Below are 23,811 nucleotides of genomic sequence, written 5' to 3' on the forward strand. Positions count from 1 at the left end.
CCTTTCTCTCTCTTGCTCTTGGTCAAAGTCTAATGATGAAACATAAGTCCTTGTCTCCAAATATGAGTGCCAATGCCCACCACCTGCAGCTGCTGACACAAATTAAGCACTTTTTTCGGTCTTCACACCTGCCCTAGAAACCAACAGAAATGTAGCTCTGATTACCTGGAGCCCATATGCCCCTTTCCTCAGTCTCTCTCCTCAACTCTGAGTTCTACATGAAAATGTTATGATTAACTAGCAGGCATATAAAGGACCGGTCTGCACACATTGCATGGGAAACGGGTAGAGACCATACACTGCCTCTTTTGAACCTCTACCAGGCCTAGTTCATCTCCCCTGATTCTTTACTTCTAAATTCACTGTCAGGCCCTGATTTCTCACTTCAGCATCCGCCCGAGTTGCCCCAATCTTAATACTTCCCCTCTACATGTTTATACCCTGCAGGCTTCCAAGGACTTTTTCTGCTCCACTCTGCTTTTTGATGCATGTCCTACAACCATCGTCTTCTCACAATAGTATCTTCAAACACTCTGAAGTAGAACAGCGGCGTGATGGTGCTCCATTAAAGCGAAAAAAATAATGAGGGAATATATAACTTGTGACATCATTTTTCATAAAGTCTGCCTAAGAGCAACTTTCCAGACAAATTATAGGTTTGTGTCTTGTATCATCTGTTTACATGCTGCATGTGAAAATGCTGTGTTTACCTTAGTGCTGGATTCACTCAGAAAATACATAGATGTGACACATGTACATTCGGTTGCCAACCAGGACCACATGTAATTGAGATTATAATAGGATTATTGTATAAAAACTAGTCTAATTCACAAAACGTTTCCTAGTTAATAGGGCTGACTTTTAACTACTTCTTGGGAACTAAATATACCAAGTTCATTCTGGCATTATCCTACCCCAATCTACCAGCACCATCTGTGAAGTTTCTCAGAGTTTGGTCAACTTGCCTTCCCTTTGCAACAGATGCAAGAGGTGACCCAACATGCCCACATTATTACAAGCCACAGCATCGACTGTCTCCTGTATGCAGGCGTTTACCAGCTTCACTTCAACCCACAGAAGGGATCTGAGGACCACCGCCGAGTGCCACTGCTCAGACATGTCTAGCACTGAATCCACCAACATCTTTTCTGCCTTAATGCTTCCAAGATGGAAATCCTACTCAGAAGCCTTACTGACCCAAAGCCTTTCCCTTCTGGCTGCCCAATAAGCCTGAGCCATCTTCTAGTTCCCTCCAGAAGATGCATAATCCGGGGTGTAGCTCGACTGCAAATTCTCCTTTGCACCTTAAGAACACATTTAGAAAAAGGGTTTTTTGCCTCTTCCGTCTGCTATGAGGTGTCCTCCCCTTTTACAGATGACTCATTAAATCCCCCGGTTTCTGGGAGTGGTGAAATTCTGCACAAATGATTGTAACAATGCGTTAGTAGAACACGCGCCAGCTTTATTGGCGTACTCATATGTTTACTTGCGTTGCTAAGGCCCATTACACTGTATAGGTATTGCTTCCCTCTGATGAGCTTGTACCCACCAGGGTTCGAGAGAGTCCACCAAATGTTTCTTAAGTCACAAACAACACTTTATATGTGCAATGTTATGTGATCCACAGGGCAGCTCCAGTGGACAAGGGCAGTCGGCAGCGAAGGAAGTGAGTTATTTGTGTGAGGCAGGGCAGATAGTATGAAGCAGACAAGCATGATCACTCGATTACCAGAGTGCATATACATGCACGTCTGTGCCAGGGCTGTGCACGGCGGGTTTAACATCCATTCCATGCATTGACTCTGGCGGCTTTTAAGCGCTACATAACTTCAGTAATGGTTCTACTGTTGCTCTGTCTGGTCCAATGCCATAGAAGGATTGATGAAAGTTCCAACAGCGACTGCAACCTATATAGGAATCCAACAGCTGCTATGATTGGACCTACTCTGCAATAAAGCACCAAGTGCATTGAGCACATTGCGAGGTAAAAAGCACACCATCGCTCCAGACTATCGAAACTTTAAAATTCACAAAATGTAACTTTAAAACTCTAATTGAGCAGACGGCCGCTTGCTTCCGGTGGCTTTCTCCACATTGGCTTTCTCCTTGCAAACAAACAGACGACTTAGTACCCGCGCACACAGGAGCAACCACACAAACAATTGAGTGCACACACATACACACGAACACACTCCAGTTACTACCCGAGCACACACATAAACAACCATGAATAATCACAGTAAACTGGGCGCACTCTCTCACACACACATACATGCACACATACATATACACACACCCCGCTGCAGGCCACACACACACTTATCATATACAGAAACACTAACGTACACAAACAGACACACGCACTCAACACAACAGGCCACACAATGGATGTGTAAAATGTAAATATAAACAGGCAGAATGGACACTGATCCAGCAGAACGGCTTGGCCGTAACAAGACTTTGGGATCAACTGAGGGTTTTTTCGAGCACCCCAGAACGTCACTTCCGCAATGCCTATGCACTATTTTAACACAAGCCCTTGCAATGCAATACGACTCGTAATTCTGCGAGACGTATTGCATTAAAAATGGGAGTGCGGGCGTGAAAAAAGGCCAGAACGGGAGTGGGGGGGTGAGGGGTTGGCAAAAAAACAACAGACTGTGTCAGGGGGCCGGGGGGGGGGGCCACAGGGAAAAAAATAATTTCCAGTAAAGGGGCCAATAGCCTCGAATGTGCACAAATTACGCTATGGGCGATAGGAGGCGGGACTAACAAGGGAAAAAACAATCAAAAGGTGTGAAGAACTCCTTGACTCGAATAATTGCAGGTAAGTTATTTAATGTATAATGCCAACACAGGCTTCGGAGCAGAGCGTAACATGCAGCGGCTGTTCCTCTGGTCACCAGCTGTCAACTGTCAAACTTGACGGACAGCTGGTAAGAGAAACATCCGTACGGTGTCCTCGCAGGGACACACACATGGAAAACTACGGTGTCCAGAATAGGACACATTAGGCTATACACAACACATCCTCCCCCGAAGGAATGTGAACAGAAAGAAGGGGTGAAGATAAATATAGAGGAAGGAAGAAGAGTGGAAGGGAGGAGATACCCAAAACATTGAACAGTACAGCTTAGCCTAAAGTCTAAAGTTTAATCACAAATATAATCACTGAGTTTTACTGGTGGTAACACTCTCCTACCACATCTGCTTGTGGCTACCTGGGGCGACTGATGGCTTCCTGGAGTAGGGGGTAATAATCTTACCGTCCTACTAGTGTCTGTGGTCTGAGTGATGGCTTGTGCGTTGCGGGTTGCAGTGGATGCATCAGTGTTTAGTGTCTCTCCTCTTGAGTTGACTGGTTCGCAGACAGGCTCACCTTCTGAAGAGTCTGATAGTGCGTATTCCTGATAGTGCGCACTCGTATTTACTGGTGTATGTCTGTTCACCGCCTGTTTCTTTATGAGGTGTAGTGTCTGTGTTAACTTGGGGTGATCTGAACACATAGAGAGCTGAGAGATGCCACACTCTTCCATCGCTCAAAAGAGCAGAATTACAATACACCTTGTTTACTGTAAGGGGACGGGAGTACTTGTCCTGCCCTTTCCCTATGTGCCCGTTCTTCTTCACTTTTACCATGTCTCCCACCCAGAGTTTCACAGGTTTGCAGTGGTGTTTAACATCATACCGGGTTTTGGCAATGTGCTGTGCTTGCTCTACTCTTTTCCTCACTTGATCAGTAGACCAGTTTACTCTTTTAGCTGCTAATGTCCACCCCACTCTGTCTTTGGTGAGGGGCGTCCTACCTCGCATGAGCCCAAATGGACTGTGCCCAGTAGTGTCACACAGTGTGATTCTGTAGGCCCACACGTTCTTTAGGATCTCTTTTTTCCAATGTAGCCTATTGCTGTTGGCCAGCTGTATGATACCCTTGATGACTCTGTTGAAGCGTTCCATTGCGCCATTTCCTGACAGGTGGTACACTGATGTGGTTTTGTGCTCTTTTTGATTCCTAGATATGTATGCCTTGAAGGCATCTGATACAAACTGGGGCCCATTGTCACTAACAATCAGTTTGGGGAGGCCTTCCCGTATGAACACGGTATCTAAAAACGCTACCACCGTTTTAGAATATGCTCTGGTTATAAATGTTAGTTCTGGCCACTTTGTAAAATGGTCTATGATGACGATTATATACCACTGTTCTTAATGTTCCTGTATGGGGCCCGTGGTGTCTACCCCCACCCTTTTCCAAGGCATTGCGGGGCAAATGGTTGGGTGAAGGGGTGGTCTGAGAGTTAACTGGCTTTTGTCTGAGTGTAAGCACATGCTGCATTCTCTGACCATTATTTCTACTTCTATACTTACACCTGGCCACCAGTAGTTTTCCTTCACTCTGTTTTTACATTTTACTATGCCTAAGTGTCCTTCGTGGCACAGGTGCAAAATTCTCTTCCTAAGAGTGGTAGGAGGAATAACTCTTCCACCTCTCAAGACTCTTGGTTTGTAAAAAAGTTGAATCCCAGTGAGCAAGGCAGGCGGAAGTCTGCTGTTGACTCTGGAGTGGTTCAGGTCTCTGTGATAAATAAAGTATCTCAATCTCCGCCCTTGAGTAGTCAATAGATTTTGGTGCTATGATTCACAAGTAACCATGCATTCAGTAAGGCACACCTAATACTCCATCTCTTAAGTCCTTGAATGGCATTTTGAGCTCCTTTATAGCAATATTTATAATTAAATAAAATATTCCAGTGTTAATCTATGGAGCTATGTCGCTACAATGGGGGAAAATGAAATTGGTAGTTTTTCTCTCACCAGTGCTTATAACACACATTTCATATTGTCCTTGCTTATGGTTACAAGGCATACCACCCCTGTGTCATCTAAGGGGGGTCTTAGATGTGACTTATATTTACAAAATAAGGTCGATTACTATTTTGGAAGTGCCTTTAAGTTCAAAGTCGAATTTGCATGTCATTTACTGTTAAAGACAGTCTGCAAAGCAGAGCTGCCTTTAAAAATGACAGCAGGCAACACAGCAGTGCACACTGCAGTTCAGGAAATATACTGGGCCTCTAAACATCCCTGCCCTATTATATACTAGGCACTTATAGGTATTTTTAATTCCCCTTGCCTTACTACATACTAGGGACTTATAGGGGTCTGCTATTGCCAATGGTAATTATACCTAATTACCATATAACTTTGTCATCAGAGCACTGGCCCTGGGCCTGTTTAGCAGAGCCCAGGGCACAGTCAGAGTCAGTTACCACCAGTATTTGTAAAAAAATATGACTTTCTAAAACCAATGGTCAAGTGGTCACTTCTACTCCATTGAGCAGGTGAAGAAGTATTCTTAGTAGTGAGACCTCCACTGAAACTCGTGGCAAAAATGAGTTTGAAGTAGCAGTAGAATCCCACAATGAGCAATGTGAACCACATATCAACTGGGATTACGAAAGATCCAAACTACGTCAAGAGAACAGTGAGAGTGTGTCATAGTACACAAGAGTTGCCCAGGTTTTCTTCGCCCCTCATAACTAAGTCACATATGGGTCTAGGAAGATTTAATTTGGAGGAATAAAGGGTAAAATAGAACACATAGGGAGTAAGTGCAACAGAACAACAGACACTTAGGGGTCTATTATGATGGCGGTGGACAAAGTCCGCCCACCACCGTAAAGGTATGTGGGACCGTCTGCCAGGGGTGGCGGTGGCATCCCCCATTCCCAGCATAGGCATGACACCTTGTCCATGCCAATGCAGGGGGGTACCATTGGAACCCCCCATGTGCATCCCCCTAACATCCTGGGGGCCCACTTTGGGTCCCCAACAGTGAAAACCGCATGCCTCTCAATGGCGGCAATGCCGTCATGTAAAGGCTGCTCTCTGCCAGCATGTTAATATGGATGGCGGTGTCTTGAAGACACCACCACCATATTAAGCCCCTTTTCCACCCAGTCAACAGGTCAACGGGCGGAAAAGCGGCGGGCGGTCTTCCCATCCGCCGTAGACCCCCCAGCCATCCTAATATGGCGGAGGGTCATTCATGCGTGGATGGCTGAAGGATCACCACCGCCAAGCCGGCGGTGGCCACCGCCAGCCCTGCGGGGGCCACCTCCAGCCCTGCGGGGACAATCTGCCCGCCATCCAAATAGACCCCAAAATTTGTAGATGATTGCTGATAAGAAATATGACATGACATCACATACACAGACAAGAGTCAACCATCTCTCCACAAAACAAATCCTAAATATTAAACCTGAAAATGGACAATAAGTAATACGTTAGAGATATGTGCATTTATTTAATGTGCAAATGTGAAATATTGTTGTTTGTTTCTGCAGAAAGCTTTAATTTCCATCGTTCTCAACTTACGAGGCCTCACTATTCATTTATGCTACTCTAACCCTTTAAGAATTTTTTTTTATAAAACAGTGATCTGACATTATAATCAAACTCTAGGGCTTGCCTTTTTGTGAAATGCACCGTGTCTTTGAAAATGTATTTCTTCTCTCCTCACACCATATGAACTCACTGTACTTAGATTGTTTTCTTTGCCACTTGTCCATAATGAACAAGTGTATTAATGAAAGAAAACAAGCTTGCTGTAGCTTACATTTAGGACATACCAGAATTTGAATGTTTGATTTCACAGAGCAGCTCATTGTTATACAGTGAGAAACCAGACAGCTAACGGAGTAGGCTTGCAAAGAGTTTTCATAAGAACATTCGTAGATATAACTTTTTGTATTATGCTGTAGCCATTTCTAACTGACTTTATACTGGTGTAGACGTTTACCATGGGGATTTAGAGCAAAGACGACAGACCATCGGAAGATCTCTCACCATTGATGTTGATGGCATTCGCCTGTTTTTGCAACATGTTTAGCTATTTTCTATATAGTATGCATTCCTAGCTAGAGGGACTGAAGACTCTCTCTATGCATCCCTACCCTGCTATGCACCTTGGCACTTTGCTGTGCTAGTTCGACTTGCCATAAGCTACTGCTTACAGTGCTTTTCATGTTTTTTCTTTACACTCTGTGAGAAGATTTCCTAATTTATGTTGATAATAGCTACTGCTGTGAATCTTTTTCTCTCTCAATAGATGGTTGATACTGCAATTGTCAGGGGAACTTGGCTGATTCTCTAGAACAACCCTTTATGGGGAGTTCGTTCTTCCTCTTAGTTATCTGGTCTATTTGCTCTTTTCCAGAAATAACTCTTTATGGGTTCCTGTTAGGAAAGAATAGGTCATTTTAGTTTATAATAGGGAGAATACTCTGAATGGAACACACTGTTTTATTTTTCTATGCGGCTTCATTCTACCTTTTTTCTTATTGTTTATGTAAACAATTTGCCACTAACCTGAATAAAAAGAACACAATACCAACCAACTTACTAAAATGAGAGAATAAACTTTTAAAACTTCACCAAATCTCTCTTTATTGAATGACCATCAAATGTGAATAATAATGTCTTTTGATGTGTCAAGCTACATTAAAAAAACAATGGCAAACATTCATCTGCCGAAAAAGGCAGGGGACTTCCAGATTCACTATGTGAAAGTGAAGGTGGCACCTTCTCTGGAAATGTTTAAGAGATTTCCACGCTAGCACTTTGTATTTAAGCCGGGTTCGATCTGAAATCTTTTGTCCAGTTTGTTTCCCTCAAGTATAAAAGACCACACCTCGAGTATTGCCTTGCTCAGCAACTTAACAGCCACAGATGAAGACACAGGTTCCGAGGAGGACGCTTACCTCAGTTGATGGACTTTAAGGAGGGCTTGAAGTTCTATTCTCCATTGCCGCTCCAACGCTGTATTTTCTGAGCAGCTTCTGTGAACCTGAAAGGAATGAAGGGAAATGGAATTAAGTATGATTTTATTAATACGTGAGCAATTGACAATGCATAGGCATGGTGACATCACGGGAGTGGGAACATTCCTCGTGGTCACTTTTTATGATGTGATTATGCACTGCAAAGTTGACGTTAAAAGACTTGGTACTCCTTCATTGGGAAGTAGAAAATATGAGGTAAATGTGGATCGTGCACAAAAACGTAGGAATTTCCAGTGCATTCTCATGAGTGCTAGGTACTAAGAGACTACATTGTTCCATATACAAATCTCAGCTACAAGACTTAGCTAATGAATGTAAGACAAAAGAGATGAAAGCGCCTTTGGTAACAGAACTAGGAGGCTGAGTCTAAAGTTGTTGGAGATGGCTCCGTGGGCTGTACGATTACTTGCAAGTAGTGGGGCCATTTGAAGCTGTTTACAAAAGATATACCTCAAGAGCTTTGTGTTTCACTAACCACAAACTATTAACGCCATACCTTTTGATCATTCACCTCACAACTCTAACGTGATCCAGTAGAATTCGAACATTATACATACATCTATCTCATGGTAAAAGCTTCTGAATGTGCACTTTTTACAAATGTGGGTCTCTAGTTGGCAGGTTGTTAACCTGTACAAGTAGGGACCCTTCTTCCTAGTCAGGGTAAGGGGGATACACTACTGAAATAACCCCTGCTCACCACATTGTTAGCTTGGCATGAGCAGTCAGGCTTATCTCAGAGGCAGTGTGTAAAGCATTTGCAAATAACCAACATCAATACATGGAAAAACACTACACAAGCACACCACACCAGCTTCAGAAAAATATCCAACATTTTATCTTTGCAACAACACAAAAAACGATAAAAAATCCACCCTGCAGTTCTTAGGAAAATCATTAGGCAAGAGTAGACTTAAAATACAGTTCCTGTAAGTTGGTAGCTGTAACCGGGGCTATCACGATGTCTTGAAAAACAAATCCAAACAGTTCCTGGACGATCTCAGCATTGCGGGGCAGCTACGGTGTCGGGAAGACCTGCAAAACAGTACATTTAGAAATGTAGGGCATCGGGGACTTCACAGTGAGCTCTGAAGAGCCGGCGTTGGCAGCCGTCAATTCCGGAGGTTGTTGCAGGAGTTGTCGCTCTCTTGAAGTTACACGCGTTGCAGATTGAACTCAGTGTGGTTGAAGTCAGAAGTGCTGGCGTCGGCGGACATCGGGGCTGCGGTACGAAGTGTAGCAGTGCTGCGTGCGGTGCTCTCAGGTCGGGGTACAGGCAGCCGCTCAGTGATGGCACCCAGTGGCGTCGGTGAGACCAGAGCAGCGGTGCTTTGTGGGGCGGTGCATGCTGCGGTGCTAGCAGGTCACATTAAAGTAGCTGCGTTGTTGTTGAATCGCTGTCTGTCACGTCAGTAGGCCAAGGCTGTGGTGTGGGACGGAGTAGTGAGTCATATAACTTATGAGTGGCACCTTTAAACCATAGTGCAAGCAGTGCCCTTGATGTTGGTGTGGAGTGGCTTCATAAGGGATACCAGGGTAGCGATGTGATGTTATGTTAATAACATTTGTAGAGCGCGACTGTTATCCTAAGGTGTCCTGGCGCTGAGCACTGCCTAGAGGTTCCCATAGACTGAAACAACTATAAAGTATATAGCCAGGTTTTCAGCCCTCGCCTAAAGGAGAGGAGCTCAGTTTGATTTCTAAGGTGGAATAGTAGATTGTTCCATGGTTTTGCAGCGGTGGCAGTAAAGCTTCTGCCACCCAGCAAGCTTTTTTAATCAAGGGAACCATCACCTGTTTTGCTGCCAGAGAGTGCAAGGATCTTCTGGGGACATACCACTTAAACTGTTGTTTCAAGTAATCAGGACGTACTCAATGTAATACCATAAAGACGGTACAGAGGGCTTGAATTGGACCCAATGTTTCACTAGGAACCAAGGAAGCTGTCTTAGTTCCCTCTTGACATAGAAAAACCTAGGTGTACCCGTCAGCAGCCTGGCTGCTGCATTTTGGACCTTGATGCGAGGTGGTGTGAAGTGCAATGCCCACAGGTCACAGTGCAAGCAGCGGCTCAGTGGCAGTGTCGGGCAGCTATGACAGTGAAACCAGGGTTGTGGTGTTATGTCCGGCGGTGCCCTCTGCAGTGCATTCGGACACAGAGCTGGCAGCGGCATCATTGTTGCCATTGGGTTGCTTTTTTCTTCTGCTGCAGCACCAAATACAGTTTCCAGACAATATGAACTTGAAGTCTCTGCTGTTTCTGAGACTTCTTAAACAGGGGGCAAGCTCTTCCTCAAGCCCTTACAGAAACTCAAACAAAGAAGTAGCAGAAATTTCAGTCCAGTCCTTTCTCTGCCCATGTCAGAAGCAGCCACTGCAGGCCAACACAGCAAAACACACAGCAAAGTGGTAGTTCCTCCTCACAGCTTCTCAAGCTCTTCTTCTTGGCAGGTACCTTCATTCAAAAGAGTTCTAAAGTCCTGTGGTCAGGGTCCCAATATTTTCTCTTAGTTCGATTTGCAGGAACAACCTCCAGAGACCCAAAACCTGGAATAGGCACCTCCTAGCACGTCAGAACTCCTAGCAGTGGAGGTCAGGGCAGCTGGTGGTAAAGTTTTTGTGTCTCTGAGACTTCAGATCAGGAAGCCAGCACACACAAGCCCTTGGAGATTCTTCTTCAAGCAGGTTCTTGGCAGAAGCAGCAACTGCAGGCCAACCCAGTAAAGCACACAGCAAAGGGGCAATACTCCTCCTTACAGCTCTCCAGTTCTTCGTCTTGACTAAAGGTTCCTCTTGAGTCCAGAAGTGATCTAATTCTCTGGGGTTTAAGGTCCACAACTTATAGCCCATTTTCTCTTTGTTCCCTTTGTGGCAAGGGTCTCTGAGCCCAGTCCAAACTAGTTCTGCCCTCTCTGGCCCAGCTTCACTACAGTAGGTGGAGACAGCATTGTGCAGATCAGACACTGCCTATTCACGTGCTAGTGAAAACTCCTCCCACCACTTTAAATGCAGACCAGGCCTATTCAGCCCAGCTATGTGTCACCCAGGAAAGGCAGGACATACCGCATCCCCACTTGTGACTGCCTACAGTAAATGCACATGCCCACCACCTGCCACTCCAAAACCAGACAGTCAGTACACAAACCAGCAGAGGCACACAGAATACAGAATGGTTAGGCAAGAAAATAACCACTTTATAAAAGTGGCATTTTCAAACATATTATATAAAAATCATCTCTACTAAAAGATGTATTTGTAAATCCTGAGTTCATGCATACTAAACTTTATTTCTCCATCCTACCCGAATGAAAAATTAGGCTTGTAAGATTTTACAAATCAACTCCTATGTTAGCCTATGGGACAGTTAGCCTTTCAGTAGCGGAAAACGAAATTGGCAGTATTTTACTATCAGGACACTTGCACACACACCAGGACATGTCCTACCTTTCACATAGACTGCACCCTGTCCATGGGGTTACCTTGGTCCTACCTGAGGGGTGCCTTACATGTAAGTAAAGGGAAGGTTAGGGCCTGGCAAATGGATGTACTTTCCAGGTCGACATGGCAGTAAAAACTGTATGCAAACACTGCAGTGGCAGGTCTGAGAACCCCTTGAAAGGCTGCTTGTGTGGGTGGCACAATCAGTGCTGCAGGCCCACTAGTAGCATTTGATTTAGAGGCCCTGGGCACCCATAGTGCCCTTGTTCTAGGGACTTAGTAGTAAATCAAATGAGCCAAACAGGGAAACTCCAATTCATAAACACAATTTACAGTAGGAGAACTTCCACTTTAACACTGAACAGCAGTCAGAAAATGCACAGAGGCACTAAACCAGCAAAATGAGGTCCAACATACCACTGAGAACAAGAGGCCGGAAAGCAAAAAGACAGGGGAAACACGCCAAGAGATGCCAGGCCTAACTGCACTATATAAACATTCAAATAATATGAATTGACTGGTACTAAGAGCAAAATGGAAAAGGGCTGTTCAGCTATTCATTAGCACAGATATTCCATGACACTAGTTTCATTCTGCTATTCTGCTGGTGCTGACAGCCGAGGAATATCTTCCATATGTTTCACTTTACTTTAAGAATTGCACCAATTGTGCTACATCGGTAGAATAATATTAATTGGCATCTATATTGAAAGTTTTCATTAGTTTTTATTTAGAAATATTGAATGTGCGTTTTGCAAAGGTATTGAGAAACAATTTTGTAAAATATGAAAAGTATAGCATGGATATTTCTATAGTACCATAAAGAGATATAAGGAAAAGCACATGATGATACTGAAAGAAGAGTCTGCCTTCTTGATGCAGTATTGATTCTCCAGGAAACACAAAGGTGTGATAAAAGGAATTAGTAATAAACCACTTTCTGCATAAAATGCCCAATTACGTGATTTAGGCTTATAGTGAGATAATGATTTTTTGAGAACAGAATGTACTATTCTGATTTTATTGCCGAAATCCACATAATTTATTAACTTGAGACATTTAAAAAGTCAATACTTAAATGAAGAAGACATTATTGTACTTGGCTCAGGGTTTTGTTTTCTTATGTACTTATCAGTACAATTAAAATGTTCTTTATGATTCCTAATTGCAATGCATCTAAAAACGAGAGTATTATTGTATCAATGGTCTGATCATATGTTAACTTTCAAAGTAAACATTGACTAATTGATAGTTTGTATACAGAACCGTCTCCACTTTCACTCATTTGCTGCTTTCCACCGACTGTCCTCTACTTTCCTATATATAATCGATGCTAAAGAGCAGTAAAGTTTGTGCAACATTTTGCAGAGTGAAACTTTCATGACCATAGTTTATCAATGTAATGTAAGGCCGGGGTACGTTGGCATATCTGGCAGTAAAAAGGCAGATGCAATTAGCGAATGTTGATCTAAGTACTCAATGCAACGTTGATCATTTGGACTGCTCCTTTTTTAATGAAATTCTGTTCACTTAACGTGTAACATATGTGAGTTGTTATCCTATATTGTACCCTCGACCTATGTTTACAACTCTTGTTCAAAATGATTGGTAAAGTGCATGCACTAAACGTCTCTAACGTAATAAAATGTATATATTAATAAGCACACTTGTTATATTCCATAAGAATAGTACACCTATTAATATAATGAAAACCCTTTTCTGGAGTTACAAGTCGGGAAGGTACTTGGGCCCAGATTCTCAAAAGAATCACGGAATGTAGTGCAGTAGAAAAAATGCTGTGCATTGCTTGACAGGGAGGGAGCTTGATTCCGGTCCTGGGAAGACACGGTCTGGCAGTTCGGTCTGGACTGTTCCCATGAAGCACAGGGTCAAGACTGATTTGCATATGGCTATGTCTGAACTGGGGTGGCGTGGTGAGCAAAATAACAATGGATTAAACCCAGGTCTGTGACTGGGGGTGAATGTTTGACAATGTTCAACATTCAGTCCATCATCTTTTTGTGTTGCATTTTCACCCTAAGTGGGATGGGTATGCCCAGACGTGGGTCCCGTGCTCACTACGCCACAGGAATCAAACTATCCTGGATGATGAGGGCTGAAAGCCTGAAACCGGTCCTACGATGCTTGATTCCTGCCCAGGGAAGACATCGCCTGGCAGTTCGGTCAGGACTGTTCCAATGAGGCACAGGGTCAAGACTGATTTACATATGGCTATGTCTGAACTGGGGTGGCGTGGTGAGCAAAATAACGATGGATTAAACCCAGATCTGTGACTGGGGGTGAATGTTTGACAATGTTCAACATTTCTTCCATAATTATTTGGTGTTGCAGGGAGCAGGGCATCGTCATATTCACAGAGATATGGCACTCTCCTCCCCTCTCCCTCGCACCCGCACTGATTTCAGCTGGTGTGAACCAGGCACACACCTTAGCACAATAGTGCCACAGTGCTTGTCTGGGTCTACCATAGGTTTTGTACAGGAAGAGTAGCCTTCCTGAACAAAATATTATGGCTAGACAAGCTTGAAACCTTTTCCTACTTTGTGTGTGTGTGTGCTGTACACATGCAAAGTCGGAAAAGCAAGGACAAATGAAAACATTTCTCCTTGTAACGCCTGCTTTTCAGCAGCATTATTTTTTGGGGCAAAACCAAGTTTACTAATGTTAGGAGATAGGGTTTACCGTCAAAAGTCATGGGTGTTTGCATGGGAACACACATGTACCACCCATGTAACTCACCCTTGGCGCAACATGGCTTTGCTCTGTTTTGCATTACATTTGGGTTCTTTCTAGGGCAAAACAAGTTTGGGAAGTGAATCAGGAAAAAAGATGATGGCTGGATAATGACACATTGGTGATGCTAACCCAGCGCAAAATGCTTGAGAATCTCCCCCCCAAGTATGAATTGATATCCAGAGGTCCATCTGGGGACCTTTTTCCTTGCATGCTGGGATATCTCTTGGGTGAGGTGAAGCTGCATTAGATGTGTAAGTATGCTGTGCACCTATGATCAAAATTGGAGACCTGTAGAGGGTCCCAGTTTGGTAATGGGTCAGCAGAACCATGATCCCCCTCTCAACAATGCGAGTACAAAACTCATTAGTGGCGAGTCCATCAGATAAAACCTAGAATAAAATGTGCTAATTTGTGGCTATGGAATGCAGGGTACAGCCTACTTGAGGGCAAAGCCTAGATTAAAAGTGAAGGACACCAGTTAACTGACTCAAAGCCCAAACTCATCTGGCTTTATTCGTCTGGAGTAGAAGTGGGCAAATGACAGACGGCAGTCTTATTTATCCATACAGATGTCCCAAGAGTGATCCATTAGATGGGTGGGGGGGAGCGGCTCAACTCGGTGGAACAATTTGATTCCATCTGGTACACATCCTGTGCTGAGGATAAAATCTTAGTACACCTGCCTACAAAGAAAGCATGTAACTGGTGTACTAAATAGGACAGTAGCATGCATCAAGCCTCCGTAACTTGCAGAACTTACTGACATATGAATTTCATGTAAAGACACCTCATTTGAGGACGATGCTTTACCCTTGTCCTTCATCAAAGCCTTCACTAGAGAAGTCTCTCACAATTGTTGTTGGACTTTGCCCTCACTGCATGAACATCCCGAAACGTTTTACCTTCTTCCCTCCGGTTTTGCTGGATTTCTTTTTGTTGGCCATAGGACTCTGTGCACCACTGCTAACGAGTGCTACAGTGCTTTTCCTCACTCCTTAAAACATGGTAACATAGGCTTACACCTAATTGGCATATTTAATTTGCCTTTTAGGCCCTACTAAAGAGGTATACCATATCTGTTCCCCAGGCGTTAAAATAAATGCTTCTAGTAGGCATGTATCACTTATGGTTCCATACACTAAATTAGCCCCTTAACACATGTCTCAGGCCTGCCATTGCAGTCTGTGTGCAGTTGTTTTTTTAACTGCCAATTCGCCCTGGCAAAATAAACCCTTTGCCAGGCCTAAAATTACATTTGTAATACACGTAAGTCACCCCTAAGGTAGGCCCGAAATAGTGCATAGGTGAGAGTGAAGTGTCTTTAAAAAGTTGTGCATGTACTTTAAAGTTTCACGGGTCCTGGTAGTGAAAAACACGCACATTCAGTTTTCACTCCTCTGAGACCTACCTATCTTATAGGATAACATTGAGTTATTGATATCAAGTATAAATGATGGAAGACACACAAGGTGAGAGAGTCTCCTTTATTCAGCCATTCGCTCTCCTTAGACAACAGGAATAACTGCCATCCCTGAATATTCTAAGGCAGTCTTCAATGGAATGTTTACTGAATACACAGTGAGGTTCTGTAATTCTCGAACCTGACTCAATTTTTGTGTTGCCCTCACGTAGGCCGTAGAGGTGAACGAACGAACAAAGTTGCATGGGCCTCATTGTTCATGTATGCATTAACAGGCCCTTTTCGACTCTGAAAGAACTGCAGAGAAACTGACCTCTTCACCTGAAACTGACCTCGCAAAGCCAATTTCCCTTGGTTTGATCTTTGTCTACGATTGCCACTTAATGTTCAGGACCTCGTTAACCTTTAGTTTCTTTGCACATGTTTTATCTTGTTCAGCATCTATTACTATTTCCTTTATGTTCTGACATTACATGGGTTGTGCTTTTCAATTATAAATGTGTCCAGCTCGCAAAGATTGAATTTGGGACATTCCTAATAATTAACTTTTGGGTTGGGTTACTGTAAATTGGGTTTTTGTTAATGTGATACTCAGTTAGAAAATGTGTCCTATTGGTCAGAATTTTGCGCAGTGGGTGGACATTTATAATGAGAATATGGTGTATAAAAAGTGATGTCTTGCTCTATGAAATTGAGCAGTTTCCTGAGTTGTACACCGTATGTATTTCTAGGATTACTGTTACTAGCTGCAGCTAATAATTTTGATCTTTGACGCCATCCAGAAGTATTCCGTGTCTCTGTATTCCAAGACAGGAGAATCCGAAGACTTCGGGTGTGTCCCTGGCACCGCTGGGTTCTAAGAAAACCCGGTTCTTCAGTTGGCGCCCAACGTAGGGCGACTTCAGCGGTACCGGTCCAAGCCCGAGGAACGTGAGGAGCCACGTGAGGAAATTCTGGAGGAAGGCCGCCACTTCATCGACCCCTGTATGTCGACGTGGACCGAAAGTTTTTACTGCGAGGCTTCCCGCTTTCCAACGGCTACGAAGGACTGCTGCCCTGACTGTCGCCCTGTCTTGGGCCCTTGATTGATCCTTTGTAAAGCGAGACGATAGACGGTCTTCTGGTGGCGTGACAGATACTTTGGTTAAGTATAAGTGGGTCGCTCCACGACGTTTGTTTTGGTTCTTGGTTTTGATTCGGTTATTGCAATAGTCGAAGCCGAGGGGCTCGTATATTTACGAGTGTATCGATAGCTGATAACCCCTTGAAGTTTAAAGCTAGATTAGTGAGCTATAAGATGCCTGGTCTTAGCAAAATTAGGAAATGGTTTAGTTGTGGTTGCAACAGGGATTCCCGATTGGAGCATTCGTGTCGGATACCTCCGGTTGGAACTCCGACTTATGAGCTCTATTCAAAACACGAGTGGGTCCTATTACTTATAATGAAGTATGGGTTCGCTATACGAAGAAAGATGGTGTTTTACAATGGCCCCAACATGGTAGTTTCGAATCAAATATTTTAGATAATCTGGAAGTTGCGCTATTTAGGAAGAAAGCCCGGCCGGCGATGTTTGACTCTTTCCGCCTTTGGCGTAAGGAAGCCAAACAGCGAGAAATTAAGCAAGCAAAGAGAGATAGGAAAGATAAGAATATGTCAGTACTACAAGCTGCTAGGCAGTTTAAGGAAGATGGAGAAGAGCATGCGAGTGAAGTCTCAGATAGACAACGTTGTATGGCCATCGATAAATGTTATCCGGCCTTGCCACCTTCTCCTCCAAAAGGGATTGAAGATCCTGAAAAAGATCCTTTGATGTCTCATTTACTGAGATTGCCACCCCCTTATGTGCAGGGTGCTACTGCGCCTCCATTACCCCCGGTTGTTCCACCCTTTGTTGTTCAACCTCCTGCTGTTGTTCAGCCACCCGGTGCTCCACAGATGGTTTTGCCTCCTACTGCGCAACCCACTCTAGTGTCGCCAGCTTTGCTACCAGCTTTGCCTCAAACTCCTTTGGCTTTTACTTCTGTATCTTCGACTCCTACTGTTCTTGTCCCTACACCTCTTTTGCCTCAAAATACTTATTCTCCTGTTCTTATGTCTGCTTCTTCTCCTTCTGCTCGAAAACGAATGACTGAGACTGTTGTTAATCTGTTGTCTCCATTGTTTGGGTCACTGAATATGACCCCTGTTTCGGAACGAAAGCAGAGTCATAGTCAGCTTCCTAGTTCCGAGGAACGGACAGTGTTGGATTTGTTGGCTCGTAGATGGATTTTAAATGCTTCTAGGTATGATTTGCAAGCGGTTATGGATGTTTTCTTTCAGTGGGAGCCGCCTAAGCATAGGTACGTTTTTGATGTAATGTGTACTTTTCTTCGTCAGGAATGGGAAGATAATGAGTTGGGTCCGATTCCACAGGAAGTGCTTGATGTCCAGTCAGAATTTGCCAAAGGGACGATAATGGAATCTGATGTTACAGATGCCGTGGAGACGATACTTGTTTTTAGGTCTAGATCACCGCCTCAGACATTGTACGAACCTGATTCCTCTGTTAGGAGGAAAGTGAAGCAGTATCCTATGAGAGACGTCCCCCCTGTATGGAGAGAGGAAGTTGTTGCTAACGTTAATCAGGGTATTCAGGGTGTACCGGCTCATTTTCAGCGAGTATGGGTACATGTTCCTTGGAAGAGAGCAGAGGTCTTAGCTCTTAAGCAGACTTTATCTGACCCCCGTAAGAATCCTGCCGGTTATTACAAGGAGGTGTCTCAGACAGTTGATGTGTGTATTATGAATTTAACTGACATAGATATGTTGATGGATAATGTAGTTCCTCAACCTTTGTGGGCGAAGATTCGTCATGAGAATCATGTGCAAGAATTAGGATATATGTGGGCTAATATTGTTGCTGCAGATGGTCGGCAAGTAGGAGGTGCCAAACCTGAGCCCTTAGTTGCAGAATTACCTGGTAGGATTATTAATTTAATGAAAACTATGATACCTCCTTTACGAGTGAATTCGGATAAGTTAGCAGCATGCAAACAAAAGAAAGACGAGAGTGTGTCTGATTTCTTCACGAGGTTTGAAGAAACGTTTATTGATCATAGTGGTCAGGATATGAGCACTGAAGGTGGTCAAAGGTTGTTCGTGGACAAATTTGTCTTTAATTTGCTTCCCGAACTTTCTAATAAGTTAAAGGACTCTGAGAGTTCATGGGCTGTTTCTTCGTCGGCCCAGATATTGGCTACTGCACAATATTATGAGAATAGGGATAAAGATGAGAAGGATAAAGCAGAGAAGAAAACTAAAGATCTAAAGACAAAAGTTCTTTTGCAGCAAGCTTATCCGCCTCGTCAGAGTCAGCCTCAGTTTCAGCAACCTCCACAGTTTCAGAGATTGCTACAGAAGCCTGAGCCTTATGCTCCGCGATTCTTTCCTGGTCCTAATCAGTGTGCTTATTGCAGAGAAGAAGGTCATTTCAAGAATAGTTGCCCGGCTTTGTTACAGCGTGCGAATGGCGTATCTGGTCAAAGAGGTCGTGGTGGTTTCCAACAAGCTCCTAGGGGTGGGGGACGTGGTGTGTTACCCCAGAATGAGCGTTCCTCTTCCCTTCAGAATTCTGCAAATTATTTTGACAGACAGAATGTTCCGAGTGGTCAGTCTGCACAGTACTATGTTGATGATTATTATGTCGAGAGTGAGAGTGCTGGTTATAATGATAGTTAGGACAGCCATGGGCAAAGAGAGGGAGTAGTGTCAGTTCCAGTAGACCAGAGTGGACCTTATGTTGAAGTGATTACATCAGGTGTGGCAGAACCTTTTCTTTTGGATACTGGTGCAACGAAGAGTTCTATTATGCACTCTAAACTTTCTGGCGCACCTTTGTCTGGCTTGACCAATGTTTCCGTAGGATTTTCAGGCGCCCCAGTTCGTAATCCGATTTCTAGTCCTTTGTCCCTTTCTATTGGTCCTTGTGAATTGGAAGCTCCACTTATTCTAACGACTGGTTGTGGTGAGAATCTGTTGGGTTTGGACTTGCTGAAAAGACTGCATGCGACATTACATTGCTCTCCTTCGGGAGTACATCTTACCTTGGGTAAGAAAGTGATTTCTCCGATGTATTTGTCTAAAGATTGCCTTCCACTGGAATTGCGTTCTCTTCCTGATACACTTTGGGCTACAGGTCCCAATGATGTTGGTCTCTTGCAGATTCCACCCTATGTTGTTACCCTTAAGTCGAATGCTAGGCTACCTCGTATTCCCCAATATAAAATATCGAGTGATGGCGAGAGAGCTCTTCTAGCAAATATTTATGATTTGGTTGAGAAGGGTGAAATTGAAGAAACGAGAGGTAATTTGTGTAACAGTCCTGTTCTGCCTGTCCTTAAGCGTACTGATGCTTCTCAACCACCTGTGTATCGGTTTGTGATCGATCTTCGAGAAGTGAATAAGATTGTGGTGCCACAGTTTCCTGTTGTCCCTGATATTACTGCTTTGTTGACTCTGATTCCTGCTTCGGCAGCCTGGTTTTCTGTTATCGACTTGAAGAATGCTTTCTTCAGTATTCCAATTGCCGAGGAAAGTAGAGATATTTTTGGCTTCTCTTCAGGAGGCCGCAGCTTCCGGTTTAAGAGAGCTCCTCAAGGTTATTGTGAAAGTCCCTCCATCTATAGTCAGGCTTTGAAAACACAGCTTGATGGTTTTGTGTTGCCTACTGATGCTACTCTTATTCAGTACGTTGATGATTTGCTGATTACTGCTGATGACGAAGAGACTTGTAAAGATGCTACTCTTTCTTTGTTACGACATTTGTCTGACCTTCATCATAAAGTGTCACCTTCCAAGTTACCAATAGGTATAAATGTAAGGACAATTTACATAGTATGCAATCAGCATTACATGGAGTGGAAAAAGGAGACACCTATTCAAATAGTTTTAGAAAAAGAAATTTTTAGTTTTGATATTTAAGCAAAAGATTTTTTAGCGTACACATAGTTATATACAGCACATGAACCAGAACTTAGGGTGACAACCCAAAGAAAACTTGGTGCACTATATATACAAGTGAGGTGTGGCAACTGAAGTGAAGGCGTGAGCAGCGACGGACGGCGCAAAGTGAGCGAAGTGAAATATTTACAGTGAGTAGCTCAACAGTGACATGAAATTAGTGACAGTCTATAGTACAGTTTGTAATTTCAAATTTCAATTAGGGTCACAATAGTATGCGCCTATAATTTACGCTGGAAGGTCGACGACGTTTCGGTCCCTAACCAATGCGGACCATCTTCAGGACAGGGTTGTCTCGTTAAAAGTGCTGAGCGCGACGGAGTCACAGCCAAGATCAGGGAGATCCGGCAGGTTGCCTATGGACGCCCAAGGACTGGATTAATTGCCCGATGGATAGGGGCGTCAAAGGGGATTCGATCGGTGATAAGATATCTTTGGTCAACGACCTGAATATTTTGTTCCGCTCGGCATCTCGTAGTGCCCCTGGCCAAATTGCAATGTTCCACAACAAGGGACCTGTTAATTATAAAGGGTTCCCAAGAACGAACCGTCGTGAAGAAATCATGAAGGAGAATAGTAATGGCGGCCAGGGACCTGTATAGTGGTCAGAGACGCGGACACACTCAATGTGGTCAGGCTCGCCGGTCAACAATCCGTGAGGCTGCTTCGTGGCGTTTGCATCGGTGAAACCACTATACAGGTCCCTGGCCGCCATTACTATTCTCCTTCGTGATTTCTTCACGACGGTTCGTTCTTGGGAACCCTATCTCTGTTGAGAGTGACCCTCCAAGGGCACCATCCAAATTTGCTATCTTTACTTTTAAAGAACTGAGGCAGCTGTGTTCCTTAAGAGGAATCAAAACGGGTCCTATCCCTACAGCAGGTCACCTCAGAGAGCTTTTAGACCAGTCTGAAGCTCTAAAGACCTCCAAACCAGGCCCCTCAGGGACTGGAGATGGAGGCTTTCCCACTGAAGATGACAACACTGACACCCCTGCCCCTGTCATCCAGATAGATGAGGAAGACCAGGTCACTGGAGATACTCAGCCAGAGGATGAGGAAGAAGAGGAGGAGGAGGAGGAGGAAAGTGGGTCTGAGGATGAGAGAAATAGTCAGGTGCTAGTCAGCTGCTAGTCAGCAGGCTTAACCAGGCTAACTTAAGCACATTTGGGACTGAAAGTGGGTCCAACCCATTCAGACCCCCAAGTGGACTTAACCAGGAGGAGCAAAGGAGGAGAAGGAATCACTCAGGTGAGTCCAATGCCTCCCAAGCTTCTAGAGGTTCTCATGGACACTCCAGAAGGGAGTTGTCTAGCCCTCAGAGAAGGGAACATGAGGCCAAAATGAGAGAGGCTGAACTTAGGACCCAGAAGCAAGAATTAGAAGTTGCCCTGGCCAAAGAGAAGCTTGCTAGAGCAAGACAGCCTAGAGAGAGTGGATTAGGATCCACTGGTGGCAGCAATATCCAAAAGGATAAAGACAGGTCCTATGACAATAGAAACCTGAGTAAGATTGTGCCCCCCTACAAGACTGGGGATGACATCCACAAATGGATGACTGCACTTGCGAGAGCCTGCAGAGTACAGCAGATCCCTCAGGAGCAGTGGGCAGCAATCTTGTGGCTCTCCTTTGAAGGTAGAGGCCGAGACAGACTCCTCACAGTTAGTGATGGGGATTCTAGAAACTACCTGGTCCTGAAGAGTGCTCTGATTGATGGGTTAGGCTTAACCACTGAACAGTACAGGTTAATGTTCAGAGACACCCAGAAGACACAGACTCAGGACTGGTCTGAATTTGTTGAATGTGCCACTAAGGCTCTGGAGGGCTGGTTGCTGGGAAGTAAGGTTACAGACTATGAAGGATTGTACAATTTACTGATGAGAGAACAGATTTTAAATAACTGTCAGAACCAGCAGTTGCATCAACATTTGGTTGACTCAGATCTGACCTCTCCCCAAGAATTGGGAAAGAGGGCAGACAAATGGATTAGAACCAGAGTTAAGCAAAAGAACCAGAACCAGACCCAGGGTGGTGACCAAAAGAAAACAGACCAGAAGGGTGGGGAGCAGAAAGCTAAAGACCAGAAGTCTGCAACAGGGCCCCAAACTAATACTGAGGGTGGGTCCCAAACTTCCAAGAAGAAGAAGAAAGAAGGTCAAAGAAAACCCTGGTGTAGTACTTGTAAAAACACCTCTCACTGGACAAGTGAGTGTAAAAAGGGTGGAGCCCCCAACACTGCAGCCCCTAAGGTTCAACAAGACCCTAAAGGGCATGATCAAAGGATTACCTGAAAAGCTCAGGCGAAGATGGGATATCCTTCTGTCCTGCCTTCTGTTTGCTTACAGAGAGGTCCCACAAAAGGGGGTTGGCTTCAGCCCCTTTGAATTGTTGTTTGGGCCCCCTGTCAGAGGACCCCTGTGTTTGGTGAGGGAAGGATGGGAGTTACCTCTCAAAAAGCCCAAACAAGACATAGTGGACTATGTACTTGGTCTCCGCTCCAGGATGGCTGAGTATATGGAGAAGGCATCCAAAAAACACCTTGAGGCTAGCCAAGAATTACAAAAAGATTGGCATGACCAAAAGGCTGTCTTGACTGAGTACCAGCCTGGACAGAAGGTATGGGTGTTGGAGCCAGTGGCCCCAGCAGCACTCCAAGACAAATGGTCTGGACCCCATACAATCATTGAAAAGAAGGGAGAGGTTACCTACTTGGTGGACCTAGGAACTCCCAGGAGCCCCCACAGGGTGCTCCATGTTAACAGGCTGAAAGCATATGTTGACAGGCCAGACATGGGCTTGCTCATGGCTACAGATGAGGGGCAGGAGGAAGAGAGTGACCCTCTCCCAGACCTGCTGACTCAGAACCCTGAGGATGGTTCAGTTGATGGTGTGGCCTTAGATGGCAGCCTCACTGAACATCAGCAAAATGACTGTAGACAAGTTTTGCAGGCATATCGACATATGTTCTCCCTGACACCCAGTCAGACTAACTGGTGTACCCATGTGGTGGACACTGGTGATAGTCTCCCTGTAAAGAACAAGATTTACAGGCAACCTGACCATGCCAGAGATTGTAACAAGACTGAGGTGCAAAAGATGCTGGAATTAGGTGTCATTGAGCCTTCAGAGAGCCCCTGGGCTAGCCCAGTGGTTCTAGTCCCCAAACCTCACACCAAAGATGGAAAGAGAGAGATGAGGTTCTGTGTGGATTACAGAGGACTCAATTCTGTCACCAGGACAGATGCACACCCCATTCCAAGGGCAGATGAGCTCATAGACAAATTGGCTTCTGCCAAGTATTTGAGCACATTTGACTTGACAGCTGGCTACTGGCAAATCAGGTTAGCTGAGGAG

Source organism: Lissotriton helveticus, chromosome 8 (assembly GCF_964261635.1).
Source record: "Lissotriton helveticus chromosome 8, aLisHel1.1, whole genome shotgun sequence".
Taxonomy (NCBI): domain Eukaryota; kingdom Metazoa; phylum Chordata; class Amphibia; order Caudata; family Salamandridae; genus Lissotriton; species Lissotriton helveticus.